We start from the raw sequence: 16,121 nt of genomic DNA, 5'->3' as shown, positions 1-16,121 counted from the left end.
CTTCACAAAATTCAATCTCCTCAATGGTTGGCTCATGATGTAATGCTACATGAATTGACCTAAGCCAATTTTGTGTACATATCAAAGCTTCCACCATTTTGGACTCAAAGAACTACGATATGAATCAATTATTCGTCCACTTATGCTAAAGGAGGATTCCGAAGCAATGGTTGATACGGGAATAGCTAAAATCTCTTTTGCAACTCGTGCCAAAATAGGATACTTAGAAAGCCCATTCACCCTCCACCAATTCAAGATATCAAAGTTTGCCTCTTCTTCCCCTTCATTAGGATCTGAAAGATACCTATCCAAATCATTGTGCACAATACGGGCTCTCTTTGCTTTTCTCATTTCACTTCTCTTTCAACTTTCTTTCAATCTCTGTCATGCTTGATAAAGGATCTCCACTTGTAGTTGCCGATTGAGAACTACCAACACTACTTGTGCTTTGTTGTGTATCAAAAGACAACTCTTCATGAATCTTGTAAAGATCAAACAACAATTTTTTCACCGCATTGGTTGCAATTTCAACTTTTTCCTCATCCTCGCCATATAGTATCTCATAATAATCAATCACCTTCTCCAATTTATGGCGAGGATCAAGCACAAGTGCAATAAAAACATATTGATTCATGTCATCAATTGAACCCCAATATTTTTCATATTTTTCTTGCATCAATAGGGAGATCATAGACAAGAATTCATTATCTTTGTTTTCAAGGAGGAGGCTTTTGATCTTAAACAAATCACTAAAAGTAGTATGAATTGTTGGAGTATTAGAACAACACACTTTTAAGTGACTTCATAGAAAGGTCTCAAAAAGGATGCAAATATTTCCGCCTCACTCCAATCATGAGTCGAAGGTGGCCCCTCCCTTATATTATCATGATTTTCTTTAGTAAAGTAAGGAAGGTAATGACCATCATCTACTTTCAACCTATCAAAAGCCATCTTGAACTTTAAAGCCGATTCTAACATTAAAAATGTGGAATTCCACCTAGTAGGGACATCTAAAATCACAAGCCCTTTGCTTTCTATTCTCACTTTCTCAACACACCTTTTAAAGCTCTCCAACCTTTGAAGAGAAGATCTTACATACCTAACCGCATTACGAATGCTTTGTATGGCGGTATTCAACATCTTTATCCCATCATTCACCACCAAATTAAGGATATGAGCAACACACCTCATGTGCAAATACTTTCCATCATGCAAAAGTGCATTAGGAATCACCCATCCACTTATTCGGTCCACCAAATCCCTTAAGCCAGAATCATTTGCCGAAGCATTGTCAACCGTAATAGTTAACACCTTCTCTATGCCCCACTCCACCAAACACTCCTCCAAAAGTTGAGCAATGGATTCTCCTTTATGATTTGGAATGACACAAAAGTTCAAAATCTTTTTATGTAACTGATAGGAGCATATTTATGCGACTTAATTGGCTTGTTCTCATGCATTTACGTTGTGTTTCTTTAGTTATTTGAGTCTTTTATGCCATTTTCGTGTGTTTCTAGGTTCATATGGCTAAGGAAGCAAAAAGGTGCATTTTGGAGCATTTTGGAGCAAAATTGGGATTAGAATGGATAGCTTATGCTTGGAGCCAAAGTGTTGGACGAAATTGAAGGCATTGTATGCACTTTAGGACATAAAACAAAGGGCCTAGCCTAATCAAACAATCCTTTGAGCCATGCAAAACCTCTAGCCCAATCAAACAATCCATCAAAGCCATGCAAAACCACCATTCACACACACATGCACCCAAACAAAGCCCTTGCCATGCCTTCCCCTTCATTTTCAGCATTTCCCCTTTGCATTTCCACCTTCCCACTTCATCATTGCACCACATTCTCCCTCTTTAATCCACATGTATTCATCATCATTCACCCTAGCTGCCACTCACATGCATACACATGCATCACAACCCCAAAACCATCAAGAAATCCCCTTTGCCGTACCTACCCTTCCCTTTCCAGCTTTTCCCTTTGCATTTCCCTTTCATTTCAGCCACATGTATCCTTCAATGCAGCCACCATTCACTTTTTAATCCACATGCATTCATCATCATTCACCCTAGTTGTCACTCACATGCATTCCCTTCAATAAATCAGCCAACACATGCACCCATCACCCAAAACACCTTCCTTGCCGTGGCTTTGCATTCCCATTTGGCAATTCCAGCTTTCCACCAACCAACCTAGCTGTTTTTCACATGCATTCCCTTCATCATTGCAACCACATTCTCTCACATTCTCACCCATTCTCTCCCTATAAAACCATGCAATTCCATCACACAATTCATTGAATTCCAAACCTCCATTCACCACACAACAACAAACACAAAAACAGCAAGATTGCCGTGGGTTCCCTTCCAATTCCAGCAACCCCTCTTCTATCTCCACCACTCCCCAACCCTCCAAAACACTATCCAACCATTCCTCCATACAAACACCAATCCAAAACCTATCCTTAGACCTTGTGCCGCAACGAAGAGGATGAGAAGGGCCTAAACGTTCATACAATTCAAGTTTGAGTTGTTGGAATTTTTAGGTGTTTTCTTTTCCTTGATTTCAATGATTAAATCTACGTATCTTTGTTGTGTACGTATGAGGAACCAAAACCCCCCATAGCTAGGGGGTGATTCGAAACCATGTTTACGCTTGCAATATGAATTGATTACCTTTGGTTGGAATTTCATGAGTTGTGGATTCAATTTGTTTAACTATTTGATTGATAACCTATTTATGTATGTTTATTGAGAGTGCATGCTTAATTTTCATGCATGAATTTGACGCTAGAATATAAGTGAGTTTCACCTAATAGTTATGAACTTATATTCACAAGTAGTGGAGGTTGCTTATAAACAATCGTGTTAAGCAAATTCTTGGCATAAGTTTCATGCAATTCATATTAACGAATGCCTCGTCAACACTTATAGTTTTCAAAGAACTTAATGATTCTTGCTTGTATCTCTATTATGCAATTCATGTAGGGAACTTGTGGGGAATGCTTTGGGTTGTCGTATGCAATCATCCAATTCATTAACTTAAGAAAAACTTGACGGTTAATTTAAGCGGACCTAATTAACCCGGGGTGTTGAGTTTCATAATTCATCGAAAGACCAACCGAAAATCATCTTGTATGCAAGTGTAACATGTGTGAAGAGGAACCTTGTAGCTAGCATTCATCCATATTTTCATCACATTCATATTTACATTTTGCCCTTAATTACAAAGTGTGCATTTTAATTTAATCTCGTCCAAACACAATCCCCCCCCCCCATATTTTGTTTAGTCTTAGTCTTAATCTATCTTGTTTTGAGTTTTGCATTCTTTGAGTCTAGAAAAGGGTTTTAAATTTGTTTTTTTTAACGTTTTTGAGTCAAATCCAAGTGATTAACAATCCCTCCTAATCCCCGGTCCAGAACGATCCCTACTTACATACTTACTACAATTGACAAAAAGAGGGTTTAATTTGTGTGCGTATAATTCTCGCATCAGTAACATCCAATCATCATCAATAAAATGAGCGGTGAGAACCATGTAATTTATTTGTTGAATAGAAGTCCATGTATCCGTTGTTAGACACACCCTAAATGTTTTCAACTGACTTTTCAATTTCTCCTTTTCGGAGTAAAACAAGTCAAGTACATCTTTAGCTATTGTCTTATGACTAGGTACTCTCCAGAAAGGACATGCATACATGCAAAAATGACTGAAAACCATCTCCCTCGATGAAAGAAAAAGGTAACTCGTCTATAATTATCATCTCATACAAGCCTTAGTAACTTCCACTTGAGAAAAACCAATAGCTTCCAACTTATCTTTTGTGCCGGCAAAGGTTAAGATCTTTTGCCTATTTGCGGCAAATATTTTCTTATTAGGACCATAGCTCCTACATCTAGCTAAGTGATTTCTTATGCTAGTTGTACCATTTTTATCCGTGTTGACCATATACGATTTGTTGCAATACTTGCACACCCCTTTAACTCTACCTCCCTCAATTATCTTATCAAAATGCTCCCAAATTGTTGATCTTGAATGACTTTTTAGTGAATCCAAGAGAGTGTCTTCTTTACTTACTTGATCACTTGAGCCACCTTGTTTTGGAGTTGCATCGAATAAATTTGTGGATCCACCATGAGTAAGAGGAGTTTGTTGAGTTGCCACCATGGGGGGTTGAGGTGGAGTTGATTCACCAACAATGTCCTTCAAAAATAAGAGTAAGAATCATTACAATTAATTATTAAATAAATTGAGACATAAGAACCATAAAGAAAGTATAGAGATGACAACTTACTTGTGATGGAGTAGAAGCAGATGAGTTTATTTTTTCACGGGAGCTATTTGATGATCTCATTGAGTTTGAGCTTGAGCTCGAGGCCTTTGATGCACTTGACTTCATCTAATTAAGATACAAAACATATAATAGGCAAAGGTACGATGCACATGCAAAAGCTATGAATGCACATAATAAACCGAAGGTTTGATGCACATGCAAAACTTGTGAGATTATTTTGAGCCGGAGTGGTTATTTAATACCCTAACTATTGAAGTAAACATTTATGTTCGTATCTAATAATATTTTTCTTTGAAAAAAAAAAAAAGTTTCAATATTTATAAATTACCCAATGTTTAATAGTGTTGTAGTTCTTTGTCTTGTTTGATCCAATGTTTATAATTAGTCTCAATGAGTCAAAATCCCAAGTGAGCAAAAAGAGATTAAAAAATTTCATCCACACCATCTCTCCAACCCAAATATAGAGACAACTCCCACACAAAAATGCGCCCCCACCCCCCACAAAAAAATGGGGGCAAAAATTTAGAGGTGTTCCTATCCAATTAAATATTAAACTTCCACCTTCAAATTTGGGTAAACCACCTTTCTCCTTCCTCCATTAAACTAATCTTTGAATTTTGACAGCCTAAAAACAAACAAACGAACAAACTAAAAAACCATAATATTTGAAATTTCTTTCTTTTGATTCAAAACAACAAACAATCTTTGAATTGTTTGCAAAAATGAAGCCCCAAAACTATTGACTGAAAAATATAACCAAGACAAGCTATCTTCGCAGGAAACCACCATCAGATTAACCGATTTTAATTAAATTTATACACTTGTTTTGTCTTGTTTGATCTCCATTAATAGGTGAAACAAATTGCAGTGCAGAACCACCATTAGATTTACACACTTAAATTTATACACTTAAATTTACACACTTGTTTTATCTTTGCAGGAAACCACCATCAGATTGCAGTGCAGAACCAATGAATACCCAAAACAAATTATAGTGCAGAACCAAAATTGCAGTGCAGAACCAATGAATACCTTAACGAATAGTCTAATAGTGTTGTTTAGAAATGAAATTACCCAATGTTTATAGCATACCCAATAGAAATGTCTAAAAAATCTATTACACTGCATACCCAAAATTACAGATCAGAACCAATGTTTATAACCAAAAGTACAAATGTCTGAATAATGTTTATAAACCAAAATTAAAACAATGGTTATAGCAATATAGCATGCCCAATAGAAATGTCTACAGATTATAACCAATGAAATCGAAAAATAAAAATATGTACAACGTATCACAGTTCACAGCAGGGTGACTGGGTGAGAGACTAACCTTGCAAATGAGGGAATTTGTGGGTCAAGACTGGAGACTAGAAATGGCGAGAGGAAGTCGTGGGTCGTGCACGGGTTACTGATCACAGGTCACGGAGGTGAGAGACTGAGATAGCGTAAGACGGCGTCACATCGGCGAGATGTGTGAGGCAGGTCGCAGTAGGTCGCAGGGAAGGAAGAAGACGAAGCGGAAAAGTGGCGGAGCTGGGAAGGAGATGGTCCAGAGTGAGAGTGCAGAGGAGGATAAGGGAAAGGGAAGGCCAGAAGGGAATGAATCTGTTTAGTGTTTAGGGTTTCACTTTCAGATTGAAGACTAAAGACGATAGTGAGTGACTAGACGACGCTGTTCAAGATAAAAAAAATTTATTAATTTATAATTAAATATAAAACGACATCGTTTTGCCTTACTTTGGTTTGGTTCGGTTCGGTCCGGTTTTCGAACCTCAGAAACCGAACCGAATTGAACCAGATTCAGTTCAGTCCGGTTTTACACTTTATCGGTTTGGTTTTTTTTTTGGTTCGGTTTTTTCAGCCTCGGTTCTGTTTTGGGTACAGTTTTTTTCGGTTTTCGGTTTTTCGAACCCACCCCTAGTGACAGCTAAGGGACACGCCCACATGGGTGGGGTTTTGCTGGGCTGGCGTTTGGTGCATTGGGGCAAGTCGGGTTGGCGTATGGGCTTCACATCCCGTGGTGCACTGGCACCAGCTGGGGTCCACTCCAATTTATGGCTTAAGCTTAGGCCGATATTTGGCCCTGGGATGAGTTTTAGGTTTTAGGTTAGTTTTAGGCCATGGGTTGGGTTGGGTTGGGTTTTTTGGGTTTTTGGGGGGGGGGGGGGGGGGGTGGGGAGGGGAATTATAGATTTTAGCCTAGGGTTGGAGTGGGTCTTAGGGAGGCAAACTTTGTTACTGATACCTTTGCTCGTCAAGGTCTTCTAATAACTGGTTATCATTTGTGGGAGCATCATGTTCTTCCTTTTGCTTTAGATGCTCTTCGTTTTGATTTTTTTTGGGAATGGTTGTATTAGAGGGTTTTCTCTTTGATATATGGTTATTTTGGCTCAAAAAAGGCAACAAATGTGTTTCACTTTCAAATAATGGAAATTTTATTCAAAACCATATAACCTCTTTCTACACCCATATTACCTTTCTTTTGAAACAATGCCCATATTACTTTTAACTAAACTATTAATATCACTTTAAACCCAAATTTACTACATAAACTAACTCACAAACCCACTTCAATATAAATTTGTCTTTACACCCACTTAATTGGAAGATAAAAACCCGAAATCAATGTTCTACAACTTGTTCAAGGTGGTGCTTTGAAAAATTTCCCCTGATGGTGAGCCATATCTATGATTTATAAAGAACGAGGTGTGTTAAGTTATTGTGATATTGTGCACTTCAATGAGAAAATTGATCATGCAGATCTCTTGGTTTGCTACATGATCTCTTAATCTCATATTATGTCTGCTAATTAGTACTAAGCAGTTCTTAGACGGAATATTCCCCTGTTTCAGTTCCCCGTTCAATTAAATTGATGAGCAGTGTTCGATCTGACGAATATAATGTGCCCACACCACATCCTCCAAATCTTCATTAATCAATTAATACGTTTTCTTCTGAAGCACATGACTCAAAATCTTTTATGATTTCCTTAAGCACATGTCTTAATCTTTGGAGACTCACTTTATGAGTCTTATGACTTAGCTTATTATAATTCACAAGATTTGATGTAGGACAAAAATTAGGTTATCACATAAAATAAAAATAAAAAGCAGAGAGCAATTAAAAAAACGGTTGGAAAATTGGTAGTTTACATGTTATAGGTTATTTGTTGATGCTATATCTCAAAAGTGAATGTTTTGGACTTTTCGTGATGTTAGGATTGACACAACTATGGTTTGGTATGTTTGTTTTGAGCTCCTAAAGTATAGGTTTGAGGAGAACGCCGAGATATACAAGATGGAACAATGAGTTCATACGGAATATGAATGACATAGGTCGTTTACTATAGTTAATTCGGATTTTAATACTTTAGGATGTTTTAATACTGTGTTTATTTGTCTATTTCCTTTCCCGTTTAGATAACTAGGGTTTCTAGGGTTAAGAACATTACAAATAGGTCATCTTGGCTTTAAATTTGTACTCTTTCTTATTATTCAATAATCATGAGTTTTCTATCTTTCTTCCTAGCTAGTGACTTGTAGGATTTGTTAATTGTTTTCTAGTGAAGAATTATTATTCGATTTGACTTGATATATCTGGTTGCGTCAATATTTTTAGAATCTTTATTACCCATGATAGGGATTGTAACAACTCGTCTCTAATCTTACGATTTTGATAATTTTAAAAGATTGAATTAATGAAAATGTCCCTAGAGGCGAGATTGTTGACTTTTGTTGACCGTCACTTCGTGACACGTATGAGCTATTATTTTGTTGTATTCTCAATGTACTCGATTGTACGAATGTGTAGGTGCAAGCATAATCAAAATCGGAGTTACGATAGAGGTTTTACGGAACTTTGAATCCAAAAAATAGTTTTGTAAAAATTACTATTTGTTGCAGGCCTATTTGATTGAACTATATAAGGACAGAGAGGGAGAGGAGACCGGCGGCAACAAAAGAGAAGAAAGAGATTTAATTTTGAGGTGTGTGTTGTATCACCCCCTTATGTCTTTATTTATAGTAGTAGAGAGGGTAGAATCCTTATCCTTTTAGGATTACATCTCTTAATAGGTAATCAGCTCCTAATAACTACAAGATACTCCTAGATATACTAGGATTTACACAATCACATTCCTAATCCAATAGGACTGCAACACTCCCCCTTGAGTGTGTAAATACTCAAACAAAACGTCGCATTAGATCTTCAACATATAAGGTAGAACATTGATGAAGTCGTTGACATAAAGGGTGAATGCAAGTCTCAAACACAAGTAAAATAAATATACATTGATAGTAAAACTAACAAAACCTCGCTATGGTGAAATCCAAGGCATGGGGAAAACCCATAGACTAAGGAGAAAAGTGAGAAGTATTCATAATGTCTAAAACCAAAGTCAAACAGGACGAAAATAATGAACTCAACGAAGTATGATCATCCCAGGATGGGTGCCTCGTTAAAACCTCATTAGGTAGCAAAAACTCAGTGGGAGAAATGCTCCTAATTGTAGGAAATATAGTACATTAAGATCAAGTGAGTATGCTTCAGGATACTCCCTCTGAGTTTGACATAACTTACAAATAAGACTACAAGCGATTCAATTCAGATAATTTACGTATACTGATTCCGTGGACGAGCTTCTGATAAGTAGACTTGGGCAGTGACTTCGTGAAGAGGTTGGCCAGGTTGTCCTGGGAACGAATTTGCTTAACTTCAATGTTCTGATGCTGTTATTATTGGTGTTGTCTCCTTTGATGTATCCTTTATTTAACTGCTCGATACATACTGAATTGTCATCAAAGATTGTCGTAGGAAAGTCAATGCTGGAAGAAAAATCACTAATGCTTCAAATATGTTCCATAACTACTATCTACCAAAAGAACTCTCGAGAAACTTCGTGTAGGGCGAGAATTTCAGCATGGTTCGAAGAGGTCGCAACGTGTTTACTTAGTAGACCTCTAAGATATAATGGTGTCTCCAAATGTAATGACATAACCCGTTTGAGAACGTGCCCTATGTGGATAAGATATATAACCAGCATCTACATAACCAACAAGGCAAGAATCAATTCGAGGACCCAAATGGGTAGTGGCTTTTCTCGAGGATTTGTGGGTGTAGAATAAGCCCAAATCTGTCGTACCCTTGAGGTTGTGAAAAATGTCTTTAAAACCATTCCAGTGTCTGCATGTAGGCGTGTTGCTATATCTAGGCAAAAGATTAACAGCGAAGGAGATGTCAGGTCTAGTGCATTAAGACAAGTACAACAAAGCACTAATTGCACTTAGGTGTGGAACTTCAGGCTCCAAAATCTCTTCCTCATCCTCCTTCTCCTTTGGATGGAAAGGATCTCATTTAGCATCTAAAGTCCAAACGACCATAGGAGTACTCAAAGGCTTCACTTTATCCTCATTAAAATGTCGCAACACCTTCTGGGTGTAGTTTGATTGATGTACTAAGATTCCATCCGAACAATGCTCGATCTCCAGGCCGAGACAATATCGAGTTTTCCCAAGATCTTTCATCTTAAATTCCAATTTCAAATGCGATGCAATTTCCTCAAGCTCTGCAAGAGTTTTAATGAGGTTAATGTCGTTGACATAAACTGCAACGATTGCAAATCCGAAATGTGACTTCTTAATGAATACGTATAGACATAGTTCGTTGTTCACATAACCCTAACTTGTTAAATATTCACTCATACGATTATACCATATCTGCCCAGATTGTTTCAATCCATAGAGTGACCTCCTCAACCTAATTGAGAAAGTGTTCCGTGGTCTATAACTATTTGAACCAGTTAATGGAAGTCCTTCTGGAACTTTCATGTACATTTCCGTATTTAGATCCCCATAAAGATACTTGGTTACCACGTCCATAAGATGCATATTCAGTTTTTCGGAAAACTACTAAACTGATAAGGTAGTGGAACATTATGACGTCTATTACGGGGGAATACGTCTCCTTGTAATCAATCCCAAGGTGTTGAGAGAAGCCTTGTGCTATGAGGCGTGCTTTGTACCTGCACTATTTCATTCTTCTCATTACGCTTCCTCATGAAAACCCACTTGTAGCCCACGGCTTCAGATATGGTGGAGTATGAGCTGCAGGCCCAAACACCTTACATTTCGCAAGCGAATTGAGTTCGACCTGGATTGCTTGTTTCCAGTTTGACTAATCCATTCTACGTCGACATTCATCAATGAAGCGTGGTTCAGTGTCATCGATAAACAAGATATCGGAAGCAACGGTATACGCGAATGCATCATAGACTATCATCTCACTCTGATTCCAAACCTTGTCCAAAACTACGTAATCGACCGGAATCTCACGATTCTAAGGAGGTCGGTACGTCTCATCTAAAACATCACCGTAATTTAGAATAACCTCATGCGCTGGAACAGATGGGTAAGCAATGGTCGAATTCAACCTACGTTCACTAGTTTGTGAATCCTTTGAACTAGGAGGCTTACCATGCTTCAGGGTGGGAGTAGGTGATTGGTTAGCTGTCATTGTACTTTGCCATGTGGGAGGTGCGGCTGCCTACCCTCGGAGAAGGTTCGGCCTTCCACGATGGTGTTACAACATACGATCGGTACGTCCATCCTTGCAGGTGCATTTGCAGTGAGTATATATGATCTCATCATCTTTGCTAGATTAGTAAAGCATCTAGCATGCTTTCAGTAATGCTCTGAAGATCTAGAATGCGTCGTGGGGATCTAAATAAGACATAGTGGGAGTAATTCACGAAAATTCACAGCATTCTACATGAATGTTAGTGATCTTATCTCCTCCTAACGACGGGAAGACTGTCTCATCGAAGTGACAATCTGCAAAACATGCGGTAAAGAGATCTTCTATTAAGGGTTCTAAGTAGCGGATAATTGATGACGAATCATAACCGACATAGATTCCCATTTTTCTTTGAGGACCTAGATTCCCAATTTTCTCTGAGAATCTATTTTGGTACGTAGTGGCAGTGCTATTGGCACAAAGACTGCGCACCCAAACACACGTAAATGCGAGACATTAAGTTCGTATCCAGTAACCAACTATAATAGTGAATACGGTTGGGTAGCGGTGGGCCTCAGGCAGACTAATATAGATGCGTACAATATTATGTGACCCAGGTAGATACCGAAAAATTGGTTCTTATTACAAAAGTTCGAGCTATCGTTTGAAGGTGCTTTTGAAAGCTTCTGCCAAGTCGTTTTATGTGTGAACATGGGGTACAAGATGTTCAACTTCAATCCAAACAGACATGCAATAATCGTCAAAGGTTTGTGATGTAAACTCTCCAGCATTATCCAGTCGAATCGACTTGATTGGATAATCAGGGTGGTTAGCCCTAAGCTTATAATTTGTGCTAGGAGTTTCAAAAATGCAGCATTGTGTGTGGACAATAAGCATACATGTGACCATCGTGTCGATGCGTCAACCAACACCATAAATGATCTAAATGGTCCGCACGTTGGTTGGATAGGTCCACAAATATCCCCTTGAATCCTCTGAAGAAATTTAGGGGGGTCGTGAATAATCTTTGTAATTGAGGATTGAATGTTCTATTTCCCCAAGGAACATGCTTTGCAAAGAGGATTGCTGGGATAAGATTTCAAGTGATGCCTATGAGATGCTTTGAGGATATGGCGCATCATATCTCGTCTGGGATGTCCTATTCGATCATGCTAAATTAGCAAAGTGTCCTGGAACCCAACACTAGGGCCAGCCACATAGTGTGTCTTGACGGCTCGAATGGTTGTTATGTACAACCCACTCAGGAAACGTTCCAGCTTCTCGTGAATATGATTTCGGCCATATTCGTAAGAAGCGATACAAAGAAATTCAGAACCATTCTCTTGAATGGTTTCAACATGATATTGATTATCTCGAATGTTTCTAAAACTCAGCAGCCTTCTTCTGGAACGTGGAAAATAAAGTGCCTCTTTAATGGTTAATTCAGTACCATTGGACAACATTATACGGACCTTTCCGTGTCCTTCTATCATGTTGGATGGATCTGAGAGGGTTGTCAAAGGTGCATTCTTAGGTACGAAGTTAGTAAATAATGTTTCTCACACAATATGGTGTGCGTAATTGCACTATTAGCCAGACAACTAACTTCCCCACTAGTCATATCTAGAAATAAATTAATTGAATCGGTCACCTGCATAAATATAATTCAATTCATTCAATTAATTAATTTGAGAAATAATATCCAAAGTTCAAAACAAACCAAAACCAAACAAATAATTCCAAAGACTTAAAAAAATTGTCCGAAATTAAACCATAAACCTAGAAAATTTAGGGGAGGTTCGGCCACTCCTAGTGTCTGAAGCCACTAGGGGTTAAACACCCTAAAACATGTCTAAAATTTATTCTTCCATAAAAGCGAATGCCTCCTGAAAATCTAAAACCTCCATGGATGTAGTAATATCTTCGGGAAGTTCTACATGCACAAGTTAGTCTCACGACGAGAATGATACTTTGCAATGGCCTTGGGGGTAGCTCGGCATACATGTGACCAATGATCTTTTGATCCACAGTGGTAGCACATGTCCATTTTAGTGGAATTTGATTCAACGGTAGTTTTTCCTTTGTTCTTGAAGTTTGAGGCCTTCGGGGCAAGATATTGGCGTTTATAAGTCAGGTTTCCTCCCTTGGATATGCCTCTGTTTGGTGGACCTTGGGCCTGTGGTGGGGCTTGCCACCCTTTCCCACGGCTAGGACAAGATCTTTATCGGTTGTGGTTGCTAGAAGTTGTCGCGTGCGTTTCTGGCAAGGTGTGCCAGTCAGGAGGTCGAGCTTGATGATTCTTCATCAAAAGCTGGTTTTGCTTTTCATCAAGAAGTAGAACATATATCAAATCTGAAAATTTGGTGAACTTCTATGTGTGATATTGTTGCTGCATGACAATATTGGTGGTATTGAAGGTCGAATAGGTCTTCTCCAGGAGATCATGTTCGGTTAAGTCTTTGTTACAGAACTTAAGTAGTGATCGAATTCTACAAACTTTAGAGTTGTACTCATTCATAGACTTAAAGACTTGGAAGCATAAATGCTACCAGTCGTGTCTTCTTTCAAGCAAGAAAATGTCTTTCTGGTGATCAAAGCAATTCGCCAAAGTAAGCAGAGGGCGTGGGGATCTTCCTCCGTGAGGTACTCGGTCTGTAGTGCATCATGGATGTGATAGCAGTAGCTTTCTGAGCTTTGTCGACGGGTGCATCATCGGTTGGTTCCTCGATGGTAGCTCTAAGACTCTTTGCAGTAAGGTGGAGCTTCACGTCTTGAACCCACTTCAGGTAGTTTCTTCCGAAGACTTCCAAAGTGGTGAAATCGAGCTTGTTCAAGTTTGACATGTCCCTAAACATAAGGTACAACAAAATGTGGTTAGTCATATGGAAAGCCATAGACATACATCATAGAACATTTGGGTTCTTTAAATATGAATTGGTTTAATTTATGCATGAAAGCTACATGTTTCATGTGGTAAGTTTTGAATGAAAACTTTGGATTTCAAAGGCACTAAATTTGAAACTACAGGTTTGATTTAGTTATGAACTTTTAGTTCATTTATAGGGGTACATGCAAGAACACAAAATACAATATACAATAAAGTGTAGTGGATTTGTGGATTGCTTTAGGAACCCAAGTGTGAGTGCTTCGGAACTACAAAAGATAGTCAATGGTTCAAAGAGACGAAATAATTTATTGAATCGTTAATTGCCAAAAAGTGAGCTTCAGGCCAATAATTTTGGATTAATTGTTTGATTAGTGGACTGCTGGTCACTTTAATTAATTCAATAGATTGAGACCATTTAGGGTCGATTGATGAAGCTAAAATAATTATAACATGTGGTTTAAAATGATTGACAATGCCAAAAATTTAGATTAGAAAAACCGTAGCCCAAACACAGTGGGCATGGGTGCCGTGAGTAGGAAAATACCCTATAGGGTTTATTGGGCTTGGGTGGCTACTTGGAGCAGCCCAAATCATGGTTGTAGACCACTGGTCCGATTTGGGGTAAGCCCAGCTGTGAAGGCTGGCGTGTTGGGTCAGGTCAGATGCACAGGGCAAACCCAAATGATGTGTGGGTGTGCACGTGAAACCCAACAGTAGGCTGGTTTCGGATTTGTGCCTAGGGAAATAAGCCCAGCCGTTTAGGCTGGCTATTTGATTGCAAACTGTGGCTTAAGGCAGAGCCTAGCAGCAAGCTATTGGCGTTGGCCGAGATAGGGAACCGGTCCAACAAGCCTAGAAGGATGCTGTAGACGGGCCGGGGCTTCAGGCCCATGTCAAGGACATGCCTAGCATGCTTCTGGCATGCGGCTTGGGTCGGGTTTGGACTAGGGCTTCAGGCCAGCACGGTGGTGCTATGGCGGTGTTGCAAAAATCCTAATTTTTGTTTGTTTTTTTTTTTTTCAAATTTTTGGGTTAAAATCCTAATTGCTTCTAAATTAATTTCAATTCTTTGACTCACAATTCAACATAGCATAAATGCATAATGCATGAAGAATTATATATATTGAAAAACTATATGAACATATATACGATATATATAATTGGAAGAAAAATATAAATATAGGGTTTCATACATCATGAGGAATGTTTTCATGCTTCAAGGTTTTTTTTCAAATATCTTAATTTATTTTAAAAGACCTTGATTGGCAGAAAATGATTGAAAGCCTTTGAATTTGTAGAAGATAGCCTCCTCCTACGATCCTTTAGTTCCTTAGCTTCTGGTAAGAGCGTGCTGATAATGTTTTGTAAGCCTATTTGACTAAACTGTATAAGTACAGAGAAGGAAAGGGGCCGGTGGCAACAAGAAAGAAGAGAGAGATTTAATTCTAAGGTGTGTGTGTTGTATCACCCCCTTATGCCTTTATTTATAGTAGTAGGAATGGTAGAATCCTTACCCTTTTAGGATTACATCTCTTAATAGGTAATCAACTCCTAATAGGTAACTACAAGATACCCTAGATATACTAGTATTTACACAATCACATTCCTAATCCGATAGGATCGCAACACTATTTTATATATTTCTCATAATTATTATATTATTATTTAATATTTTATTTGGTGAGATTTTTGTGGCCCATGGGGCCCACACCTAAACTCTTCTCTCATCTCTTGCCCCTTGGCACCTTGTCTCCTACACTTTCGAACTCGCCATTTCCGGCAAAGGTAGGTTTTGAATACTCTTCAAATTTTCGTATTGGGCACAATAATAAAAATTGTGTTAACATGGATGGGAAATTAATCTAACAACTTATCAGAATGGAGGCACAAAAAACCCTTTATTCTAACATCATTGAGCACTAAACATGGTATTGTGCCCTCTGATCAAAGGGCACGCCTATAGAGGGCACACATAAGATTTTAGTTGCTAATTGTTGCTATTGGTCTAAAGGCACATATGTTGGTGCCCTTAGGCCTTAGAGGCACGTATAACTTTTTGTGCGCAGTGCCCACAATTTTTGTAGTGAAATGTTTTTAACTAATATTAGCAATTGTTAGGCTTTTAAAGGTGCGTCAGAAATGTGAGTGTGATTTCAATTTTAGAAATCAAATACTTACAATATACAGAAAAATTTGAGTTTTATGGGAGAGGTTCCAATTTTTAAGTTCAATATAAGAAACTCATGAGTTTGATTACAATAAATTACCAGCTATTTGAGAGAGAGAGAGAGAAAAGGATAACTAATCATAAAATGAGAAAAATTTGATAGGTCCCACAATTAATAGGTAAGACTTTCATCTATCAAACTCACACTATTGTAGCAAACTCACATCACCGTAGCAACAATGTTATAACAAAACT

This window comes from the organism of the source record quoted next, unplaced genomic scaffold (genome assembly GCF_019419815.1).
Source record: "Pyrus x bretschneideri cultivar Hongxiangsu unplaced genomic scaffold, Pyrus_bretschneideri_v1 Contig61, whole genome shotgun sequence".
NCBI lineage: Eukaryota > Viridiplantae > Streptophyta > Magnoliopsida > Rosales > Rosaceae > Pyrus > Pyrus x bretschneideri.
The sequence above is the reverse complement of the archived record's forward strand: the minus strand, read 5'-3'. Positions refer to the sequence as shown.